Genomic DNA, 11,303 nt, shown 5'->3' with positions numbered 1-11,303 from the left:
TTTGGGCATCGATTGAGTTTGTTTTAGTTTTATTTTTGCTCGCAAAATGCTGCGAACGTCACTCAGGAACCTTCCAGGGGTCTTTCTAACCTTCTCATTGACTTGTATTGCAAGTATAAAGCAAGCAAAATATACCTGAAAATGATATGCTCACTTCTGTTAACCGCTTGGCGTTTTGGGAAACATGATGAGGTTAAAAGACGCGCAATACCTGATCATATGAACAGCAAGTCTTTTTGCATGGAAATGAATCTGTTCAAACTTTTGAGCATTTTCAAAGACTTTTTCAGTAGGTGTTTGGAACAAAGTCACTCAAAATCCGCCTTATGAATTTTAAAAAACCTTGAACTGTACAAGGTTTAAATTGATGATACCTTTAAATCAGATTCTTACATTTCAGTGAGGCCTGGAATTTTGTTTCCAATTGAAATCTTCCTTTTTCTGAAATGTCTTCCAGAAGGATAATCACTGATATTGATCATGGTGCTGTAAGAAAAGGTGTGACACTCATAAGGTTGTAACAGCGTCTGAGTAGTTGTGGCCGAGTGGTTAAGGCAATGGACTAAAAATCCATTGGGTTCTCCCCACGTAGGTACAAATCCTGCCAACTACATTTAACTTCATGTAACATTTTGACTAATTATCTGAGTAGATCAATTTGCACATTCTCAAGACTATTCCCCATGGAAATGGTCTGTAATGTTTGGATCGGATTTGTAGAACCAGCTTAACAGCATCTGTAGATCTTCTTTTGATTTTTCAGCCTGGTGAGATGTCACTTGTGCGTCACACCACCAATCAAAAGAAAGCTCAGAGGGTGCCATCAGGTATGTGGTGCAACTCCTCCTTTTTTCCAGTGAACACAGACCCCTGCCGTGACTGATGGACTGGGATATGAACTTTGATTTGCACCAACTCTACTTGAATTATCTTTCCGAAGGAACCTTTTAAAACACCATGAAAAATCTTTAGTGACTTCTGGATGAGCAGAAGTTTAGCAATTTCTTTTTTTTCACCCTTTTTCCAGCTAATAGATCCAGCACGCTAATTATTAGCCAGATTTCATCAACATTTTAAAACTGTCCTTGCTGTGTTATCATGGAACTTTAAGCACACTTGTGGAATAAAAAGGGAGGAGATATTCATTTACCACTGTGTATTAGACATACATTTGCAGAACAGCTTTAGAACCTGTTTTCATCATAATGCATGAATTTCCCAGGTTCCACTGAGATTTGAACTCAGCTCACTGGATTCAGAGTCAATTTCTCACATTTCCACAATTTACACATGCTCTTTCACCGTTTTCAAAAGAAAATCCAGCCAGCTTCATTGGTCATGTGGTTCCATGGTGTAATGGTTAGCACTCTGGTCTCTGAATCCAGCCTTTTGAGTTCAAATCTCAGTGGAACCTGAGAAATACTTTGTGTTCAGTGGTTTTATCTTTTCTGCTCACACTCAATTTGCCAATGCACATGGTTTAACATAAAAAGAGAAAGTTAAAATCAACATGGCAAAAAAGATCTATCTATCAAGAAAGTTTAACTCAAAAGTTAAACTTGACTTCATGAGGCAAAACTCATACCATCTATGTCACACCAGCAACCGTATTCTATGACTTGTGCCAATGTTCGCATGACACTTTTTCCAGCTGGTTGAAACTGACAAGGATTTCAAGCCGCAACTGTTATGATCTGCTACAGGGACTAAGGAAAAACAGGAGATCTGTCCCTACAATAGAACTAAACTAGATCCCTACGATGTAACGGGGAACCTGATCCTGCGATCAGACCCGCTAAAGTCCTCGGCTAGTCTGTACGAAGACCTATAGATGTGAGGGAGGGATCCCTACAAGAACTAGGGACTGGGATAAGTTGGACACCTCCTAGCAGAAATAGTAGCAGTCAAAGACAAACACACAACAAAAAGCATAGAGATCAGAAGACCTAGCAAAACTAACAGAGAATGGCAACAGAGCACCAAGCTAGCTCAAGAGTAGTAAATACAATGAAGTCCAGCAAGGCCAGGAAGGCGGAGCCGGATTAAATAGGCAAAAATGGTCATGTGACCAGCAAACTAAAAAAAAACTAACAGGAGAGTTCTAACAGTACCCCCTCTTCTAAGAGGATCCTCCGGATCCCCTAGGCCCGGGCTTATCAGGAAACCTCCTGTGAAACGCTCTGACAAGTCTGGAAGCAGAAACATCATCCGCCCTCACCCATGAGTTATCCTCAGGTCCGAAACCCTTCCAAGCGACGAGATACTGCAAACTCCCTCTATACCGTCTAGAATATAGGATGCGGGAAATTTCATATTCACCATCCTCCACCACCGGAGGAACAGTGGCAGAGGCGTCACCATCCGACACATCAGCTTTTTTCAACAGAGAAACATGAAACACCGGGTTAATCTTCCAGGACGTAGGAACCTCCAACCTAACAGCAGATTGGTTAACTATCTGAAGCACCTTAAAGGGCCCTACGAACTTGGGACCCAATTTTTTAGAAGGAATCCTCAATCGCAGATTCTTAGAGGACAACCAAACCATGTCACCAACAGCAAACAAAACCTCTTGCCATTTCCTATCAAAGTACCTCTTCGATTTTTTGTTAGCCTCCTGAAGATTACCACGCACATCCGTCCAAACTCTCTCCAAATCACCGGAAAAACTCTCCTCCTCAGGCACAGCCGATACCAATTTGGAGAATGACCCAAAAGACGGATGTCTCCCAGAACAACAAAAAAAAGCGAACACCCAGCAGAAGAGGATGTATGGTTGTTAAGAGCAAATTCAGCAAGTGGCAGAAACTCAGACCACCCCTCTTGACTGTCTGCCACAAAACAACGCAAGAACTGCTCAACATCCTGGTTCTTCCTTTCTGTCTGGCCATTAGACTCAGCAGATGAGACACGATCAGGATCATCGTACAACAAACCCAAAGCAGAAAAAAAAACTATCCACTGATCTAAAGCACGGATCACTAGGTTGGAGGGAGAAGGCCCATTCCTGAGGATCTTTGCGCAAAAGTGACATTATGAACCCTATGCGCTGTGATTCATCACCAGAGGATCCGGGTCTCAAACGAAAATACAATAAACAAGCATTTTTAAAAGAAAAAAAAATCTTGTTGTTCGCCAAAAAATAGATCAGGCAGACGTACCTTAGGTTCCACAAAATGTGCTCCAGAACAGCTACTCACGTGTTGTTGGAGCTTGGCCACCTCCAGAGAGAGTCCCTGCAAGCGTTGAGCCAAATCTTGAACCGAGACCATGATGGAAAACTGGAGGTCTTTCCTTAGAGAAAATTTTTTTTTCTTTTTGGGCTGGACTTACTGTTATGATCTGCTACAGGGACTAAGGAAAAACAGGAGATCTGTCCCTACAATAGAACTAAACTAGATCCCTACGATGTAACGGGGAACCTGATCCTGCGATCAGACCCGCTAAAGTCCTCGGCTAGTCTGTACGAAGACCTATAGATGTGAGGGAGGGATCCCTACAAGAACTAGGGACTGGGATAAGTTGGACACCTCCTAGCAGAAATAAAATAGTAGCAGTCAAAGACAAACACACATTAAAAAGCATAGAGGTCAGAAGACCTAGCAAAACTAACAGAGAACGGCAACAGAGCACCAAGCTAGCTCAAGAGTAGTAAATACAATGAAGTCCAGCGAGGACAGGAGGGCGGAGCCGGATTAAATAGGCAAAAATGGTCATGTGACCAGCAAACTAAAAAAAAACTAACAGGAGAGTTCTAACAGCAACGGCTTCAAGAAACAACAGCGATTCTTTTCCTGAATCACCCTTTTTAGTGTTTTCCAGCATTTTTGTAAACATAGTTTGGTGATGTTTTTCTAAGTATTGTTTTGGGCATCGATTGAGTTTGTTTTAGTTTTATTTTTGCTCGCAAAATGCTGCGAACGTCAGTCAGGAACCTTCCAGGGGTCTTTCTAACCTTCTCATTGACTTGTATTGAAAATATAAAACAAGCAAAATATACCTGAAAATGATATGCTCACTTCTGTTAACCGCTTGGCGTTTTGGGAAACATGATGAGGTTAAAAGACGCTCAATACCTGATCATATGAACAGCAAGTCTTTTTACATGGAAATGAATCTGTTCAAACTTTTGAGCATTTTCAAAGCCTTTTTCAGTAGGTGTTTGGAACAAAGTCACTCAAAATCCGCCTTATGAATTTTAAAAAACCTTGAACTGTACAAGGTTTAAATTGATGATACCTTTAAATCAGATTTTTACATTTCAGTGAGGCCTGGAATTTTGTTTCCAATTGAAATCTTCCATTTTCTGAAATGTCTTCCAGAAGGATAATCACTGATATTGATCATGGTGCTATAAGAAAAGGTGTGACACTCATAAGGTTGTAACAGCGCCTGAGTAGTTGTGGCTGAGTGGTTAAGGCGATGGACTAGAAATCCATTGGGGTCTCCCCGCGTAGGTACAAATCCTGCCGAATACATTTAACTTCATGTAACATTTTGACTAATTATCTGAGTAGATCAATTTGCACATTCCCAAGACTATTCCCCACGGAAATGGTCTGTAATATTTGGATCGGATTTGTAGAACCAGCTTAACAGCATCTGTAGATCTTCTTCTGATTTTTCAGCCTGGTGAAATGTCACTTGTGCGTCACACCACCAATCGAAAGAAAGCTCAGAGGGTGCCATCAGGTATGTGGTGCAACTCCTCCTTTTTTCCAGTGAATACAGACCCCTGCCGTGACTGATGGCCTTGGATATGAACTTTGATTTGCACCGACTCTACTTGAATTATCTTTCCGATGGAACCTTTTAGCACACCATGAAAAATCTTTAGTGACTTCTGGATGAGCAGAAGTTTAGCAATTTCTTTTTTTCTCACCCTTTTTCCAGCTAATAGATCCAGCACGCTAATTATTAGCCAGATTTCATCAACATTTTAAAACTGTCCTTGCTGTGATATCATGGAACTTTAAGCACACTTGTGGAATAAAAAGGGAGGAGATATTCATTTACCACTGTGTATTAGGTATACATTTGCAGAACAGCTTTAGAACCTGTTTTCATCATAATGCATGAATTTCCCAGGTTCCACTGAGATTTGAACTCAGATCACTGGATTCAGAGTAAATTTCTCACATTTCCACAATTTACACATGCTCTTTCACCGTTTTCAAAAGAAAATCCAGCCAGCTTCATTGGTCATGTGGTCCCATGGTGTAATGGTTAGCACTCTGGTCTCTGAATCCAGCCATTTGAGTTCAAATCTCAGTGGAACCTGAGAAATACTTTGTGCTCAGTGGTTTTATCTTTTCTGCTCACACTCAATTTGCCAGTGCACATGGTTTAACATAAAAAGAGAAAGTTAAAATCCACATGGCAAAAAAGATCTATCTATCAAGAAAGTTTAACTCAAAAGTTAAACTTGACTTCATGAGGCAAAACTCATACAATCTATGTCACACCAAGCAATCGTACTCTATGACTTGTGCCAATGTTCGCATGACACTTTTACCAGGTGGTTGAAACTGACCAGGATTTCAAGCCGAAACGGCCTCAAGAAACGACAGCGATTCTTTTCCTGAATCACCTTTTTAGTGTTTTCCAGCATTTTTGTAAACATAGATTGGTGATGTTTTTCTAAGTATTGTTTTGGGCATCAATTGAGTTTGTTTAAGTTTCTTTTTTGCTCGCAAAATGCTTTGAACGTCACTCAGGAACCTTCCAGGGGTCTTTCTAACCTACTCATTGACTTGTATAGCAAGTCTAAAGCAAGCAAAATATACCTGAAAAATGATATGCTCACTTCTGTTAACCGCTTGGCGTTTTGGGAAACTTAATGATGTTAAAAGTAGAGATGAGCGTTGTTCTACTCGAACTGTTCGCCAATCTCAAATTCGAGCTGTTTTGGGCGGTGTTCGAGCCGTGCGGCGAACACGAACAATTTGAGAAAAATTCGGCTGTTCGAGGTTATGTTCGATAACTGTTCGTGCACCAAAATCATAACTGGATTTTTTCTCAGTAATGATGAAAATTAATGTTAATACGCAGTTTGAGTGTACAGCGGGGTGGGGGGAGGGGCAGGGGATGGATCTCTGCAGGAACAATGAAGATCTCCATTTTTTTTTCTCTTTCCCGCATTTACAGTGGGGAGGTGCAATCTGTCAGCCTATCAGCAGCGCACACACGGAGGGAAGTGCTTTTTTTCACATAAGCAAGGGCATGTGTCATTGGCAGTGTATGTCACATGTCCTTGCCCTATAAGACCATGCCATTTTCCCCGTCGCCACCATTTTCTCACTGCTGCAGCTGCGTGTTACATCAGTTCCTATCAGTTTTTGCCAGGCAGGTCTGTGCCTGTGCTGTGCAAGTTTTTTTCACAGCATTTGGCTGAATCTAGCAAAGCTAATCCTTTTTGGCCTATTGCAGAGTGTGTTAGTCAGTGGAGTAGCCTATCTGTGTTGCAAGATATACCACCTGTGTATAGAATACCAATTTTTTTACTGCACCTAGTGAAGTAAAATCTTTTGGGCATAGCATCATTCTATTAGTCCATCTATACTGACCTCCATCAGGTTGCAAACTGAATCTAATTTTTTTCTGCATCTAGCTCTGAAAAAATATTGGGCTTCTAGCTGTGTGTGTGTCTTGTTCTATTAATCCATCTATACTGACCTCCATCAGGTTGCAAACTGAATATAATTTTTTTCTGCATCTAGCTCTGAAAAAATATTGGGCTTCTAGCTGTGTGTGGGTCTTGTTCTATTAATCCATCTATACTGACCTCCATCAGGTTGCAAACTGAATATAATTTTTTTCTGCATCTAGCTCTGAAAAAATATTGGGACTTCTAGCAGTGTGTGGGACTTGTTCTATTAGTCCACCTATACTGACCTCCATCAGGTTGCAAACTGAATATATTTTTTTCTGCATCTACCTCTGAAAAAATATTGGGCTGCTAGCTGTGTGTGGGACTTGTTGTATTAGTCCATCTATACTGACCTCCATCAGGTTGCAAACTGAATATAATTTTTTTTTGCATCTAGCTCTGAAAAAATATTGGGCTTCTAGCTGTGTGTATGTCTTGTTCTATTAATCCATCTATACTGACCTCCATCAGGTTGCAAACTGAATCTAATTTTTTTCTGCATCTAGCTCTGAAAAAATACTGGGCTTCTATCTGTGTGTGGGTCTTGTTCTATTAATCCATCTATACTGACCTCCATCAGGTTGCAAACTGAATATAATTTTTTTCTGCATCTAGCTCTGAAAAAATATTGGGCTTCTAGCTGTGTGTGGGTCTTGTTCTATTAATCCATCTATACTGACCTCCATCAGGTTGCAAACTGAATATAATTTTTTTCTGCATCTAGCTCTGAAAAAATATTGGGCCTTCTAGCAGTGTGTGGGACTTGTTCTATTAGTCCACCTATACTGACCTCCATCAGGTTGCAAACTGAATATATTTTTTTCTGCATCTACCTCTGAAAAAATATTGGGCTTCTAGCTGTGTGTGGGACTTGTTGTATTAGTCCATCTATACTGACCTCCATCAGGTTGCAAACTGAATATAATTTTTTTCTGCATCTAGCTCTGAAAAAATATTGGGCTTCTAGCTGTGTGTGGGTCTTGTTCTATTAATCCATCTATACTGACCTCCATCAGGTTGCAAACTGAATCTAATTTTTTTCTGAATCTAGCTCTGAAAAAATATTGGGCTTCTAGCTGTGTGTGGGTCTTGTTCTATTAATCCATCTATGCTTTCCTCCATCAGGTTGCAAACTGAATATAATTTTTTTCTGCATCTAGCTTTAAAAAAATATTGGGCTTCTAGCTGTGTGTGGGTCTTGTTCTATTAATCCATCTATACTGACCTCCATCAGGTTGCAAACTGAATATAATTTTTTTATGCATCTAGCTCTGAAAAAATATTGGGCCTTCTAGCAGTGTGTGGGACTTGTTCTATTAGTCCACCTATACTGACCTCCATCAGGTTGCAAACTGAATATATTTTTTTCTGCATCTACCTCTGAAAAAATATTGGGCTTCTAGCTGTGTGTGGGACTTGTTGTATTAGTCCATCTATACTGACCTCCATCAGGTTGCAAACTGAATATAATTTTTTTCTGCATCTAGCTCTGAAAAAATATTGGGCTTCTAGCTGTGTGTGGGTCTTGTTCTATTAATCCATCTATACTGACCTCCATCAGGTTGCAAACTGAATATAATTTTTTTATGCATCTAGCTCTGAAAAAATATTGGGCCTTCTAGCAGTGTGTGGGACTTGTTCTATTAGTCCACCTATACTGACCTCCATCAGGTTGCAAACTGAATATATTTTTTTCTGCATCTACCTCAGAAAAAATATTGGGCTTCTAGCTGTGTGTGGGACTTGTTGTATTAGTCCATCTATACTGACCTCCATCAGGTTGCAAACTGAATATAATTTTTTTCTGCATCTAGCTCTGAAAAAATATTGGGCTTCTAGCTGTGTGTGGGTCTTGTTCTATTAATCCATCTATACTGACCTCCATCAGGTTGCAAACTGAATATAATTTTTTTCTGCATCTAGCTCTGAAAAAATATTGGGCTTCTAGCTGTGTGTGGGTCTTGTTCTATTAATCCATCTATACTGACCTCCATCAGGTTGCAAACTGAATATAATTTTTTTCTACATCTAGCTCTGAAAAAATATTGGGCCTTCTAGCAGTGTGTGGGACTTGTTCTATTAGTCCACCTATACTGACCTCCATCAGGTTGCAAATTGAATATAATTTTTTTCTGCATGTAACCCAGCCAATAGTTTTGGCCTAATACCACAGTTTGGCCACTCAGCTCTGCTCGCTTACCATCCATTGTTTTTTTGTGCAAACAACTCCAGAGTTGTGAATTAGTTAACCACCAAAATGAGTGGAAAAAGGCCTGCTGCTGGTGGAAAGGGGAATAGGCGTGTTGGGAAGGGGAAAAAAGGTTGTGTCCGTGGGGTAGGTGTTAAAGCAACAGTAACATCTGCAGAAGAAAGACCATCTTCCAGCCAAACTAAAATGTCTACTTCTTTTAGCGGACAATGTGATAAGATCCCTTTCTTACGGCCACGCCAATAGCTACAAATTCCAGATGAGGCACAAAAACAGCAGGTGCTTCAACGGATATCAAGTGCTCCTTTAAGTGGGCTCTCCTCCACATCAACTTCAACATCACAAATACTCCAGTCCTCAAAGGTGTCACCCAAATCGCACTTGCTTCCTCACAGCTCCCAAATCTCCAGCTGCCCGTCTGAGTATGAGGTAGAACAGATGGTTGAGTCTGCAGAGCTGTTTACTCATACTATAGCCTGGGAATCAGAGGTCGACTCCAGCGCTTCTGTGAATCCAGACGAGGAAATGATCTGCACTGATGCCCAGAATCTTTATGAGTCGGATCCAGGACCAGACGCAGAAGGTTCTGACCATAATGTAGACCTTCATTCCCAAACTGTAACTCCTGTTGGTGGAGACAATGAGGAAGACGATGATAAGACTCAAATACCTGATTGGAGCGACAACTTTAGTTTTTTGTCAGGGCAGGAACAGGTTGGCTCTGAGGACGACGGGTGTGATAACACACACGGTGATGATGATGAGGTTGGAGATCCCACTTATTGTCAACCCACAGTCAGCCAAGAGATGAGGTCAGCAGAGGAGGTGGAGGAAGATGCTAGTGACGACGAGGTCAGGTTGCGCCTTCCTGGACAGAGACGTAGTACTGGAAGCACGTCAACAACTGCATCCTCAAACACAACTCTGCCTCTCACCACAAGTCGTGGTGGCTCTTCAGGTCGCATGGGTGCTAAGCTTTGCATAGTCTGGGCATTTTTTCAGATCGATAAAGATGACCCAACTCGTGTTATCTGTAACATTTGTCAGCAAAAGCTAAGTAGAGGCCAAAAAATACAGAGTTTGAGTACTTCATGCATGAACCGGCACATGGACATGAAGCATAAGTTGCAGTGGGAAGCTCAGTGTGCTACAATGCGGCCTAGCCGGCCGGGCCAACCACCGTCTGCCATATCTTGTGCATCCGCGGCCTCTTAATCCTCTGTGACTGGGGGGACAGCAGTCACACCTGTTTTGGGGCGCAGACCTGCACCTCTTTACCCGCAACAGCCAGCGTGATTGGCAGGTCATCATTTTCTTTGGAGGTGGGAACACCAGCTGGTGTTGAGCGCCTGTCCGACATCGATAGCACACTTGGATCAGGGGCCAGTTTGTCGGGGACACCCTTATCACCCGTCTAAGCACAATAGCCAGCCCTCGGTCCCTCAGATGTGGACAAGTAAAAGACCATTTCCTCCTAGCCATGAGAAAGCTAAGAGGTTGAATTTCACCATCTGCAAGCTCTTGGCTACAGAAATGCTGCCTTTCCGCCTGGTGGACACAGAGGATTTTCGAGACCTTATGTCCGTCGCAGTGCCCCAGTACCAGATGCCCAGTCGGCACTACTTCTCAAAGAAAGGTGTGCCTGCGCTCCACCAGCATGTCGCACACAACATCACCGCTTCTTTGAGAAACTCTGTGTGTGACAGGGTGCATTTCACCACAGACACTTGGACGAGTAGGCATGGACAGGGGCGTTACATGTCGCTGACTGGGCACTGGGTAACTATGGTGACAGCAGGACAAGGGGCTGCTGTCCAAGTCTTGCCGTCCCCACGAGTTGTGCGTCAATCCTCTTTATGTCAAAGTTCCTCCACTGCTTCTGCCTCCTCAACCTCCTCTCGGTCTTCCACCTGCACCCAAAGCATGTCTGGTCATGCCACAAGCTTTCTAACTGCGCAGAAGGGATCCTGCACACCTCCTTACTATGCTGGCAGTAGGGCTCAACGTCATCAGGAGGTTTTTACATTGAAATGCCTGGGAAATGTGAGTCACATAGCTGAGGATTTGTGGTCAGCTCTGGAGAACCAATTTCATGAATGGTTGTCTCCACTGGACCTGAAACCAGGGAAGGCCGTGTGCGACAATGCTGCAAACCTGGGTGCGGCCCTTCGCCGGGGCAATGTCACACACGTGCCTTGTATGGCTCACGTGTTGAACCTGGTTGTCCAGCAATTTTTAGCCCACTATCCCAGACTAGATGGCCTTCTGCAGAGGGCACGGTCGCTGTGTGCTCACTTCCGCCGTTCGCATCCCGCAGCTCAGCGACTTACATTTCTACAGAAGTCGTTGGGCCTGCCACTTCACCGGCTAAAATGCGATGTGCCTACCCGGTGGAATTCAACTCTGCACATGTTGCAGCGACTGTGGCAGCACCGACAAGCCCTG

General features: G+C 42.5%; 2 non-coding genes across 2 annotated transcripts; both read left to right on the top strand.

Moving 5' to 3' along the window:
• Positions 1–531: 531 nt before the first annotated feature.
• TRNAF-AAA (transfer RNA phenylalanine (anticodon AAA)) lies at positions 532–613 on the top strand. The gene has a single exon. It is a non-coding gene; the product is annotated as a tRNA-Phe (tRNA).
• Positions 614–4,396: 3,783 nt separating this feature from the next.
• TRNAS-AGA (transfer RNA serine (anticodon AGA)) lies at positions 4,397–4,478 on the top strand. Its single transcript has one exon. It is a non-coding gene; the product is annotated as a tRNA-Ser (tRNA).
• The last annotated feature ends 6,825 nt before the right edge of the window (positions 4,479–11,303 follow it).

The sequence above is a fragment of the Phyllobates terribilis genome, unplaced genomic scaffold, assembly GCF_046119375.1.
Source record: "Phyllobates terribilis strain yellow unplaced genomic scaffold, ASM4611937v1 Scaffold_13__5_contigs__length_258822181, whole genome shotgun sequence".
Lineage (NCBI taxonomy): Eukaryota > Metazoa > Chordata > Amphibia > Anura > Dendrobatidae > Phyllobates > Phyllobates terribilis.
Note: the sequence above shows the minus strand (reverse complement) of the source record. Positions and strands in the feature narration are given on the sequence as shown.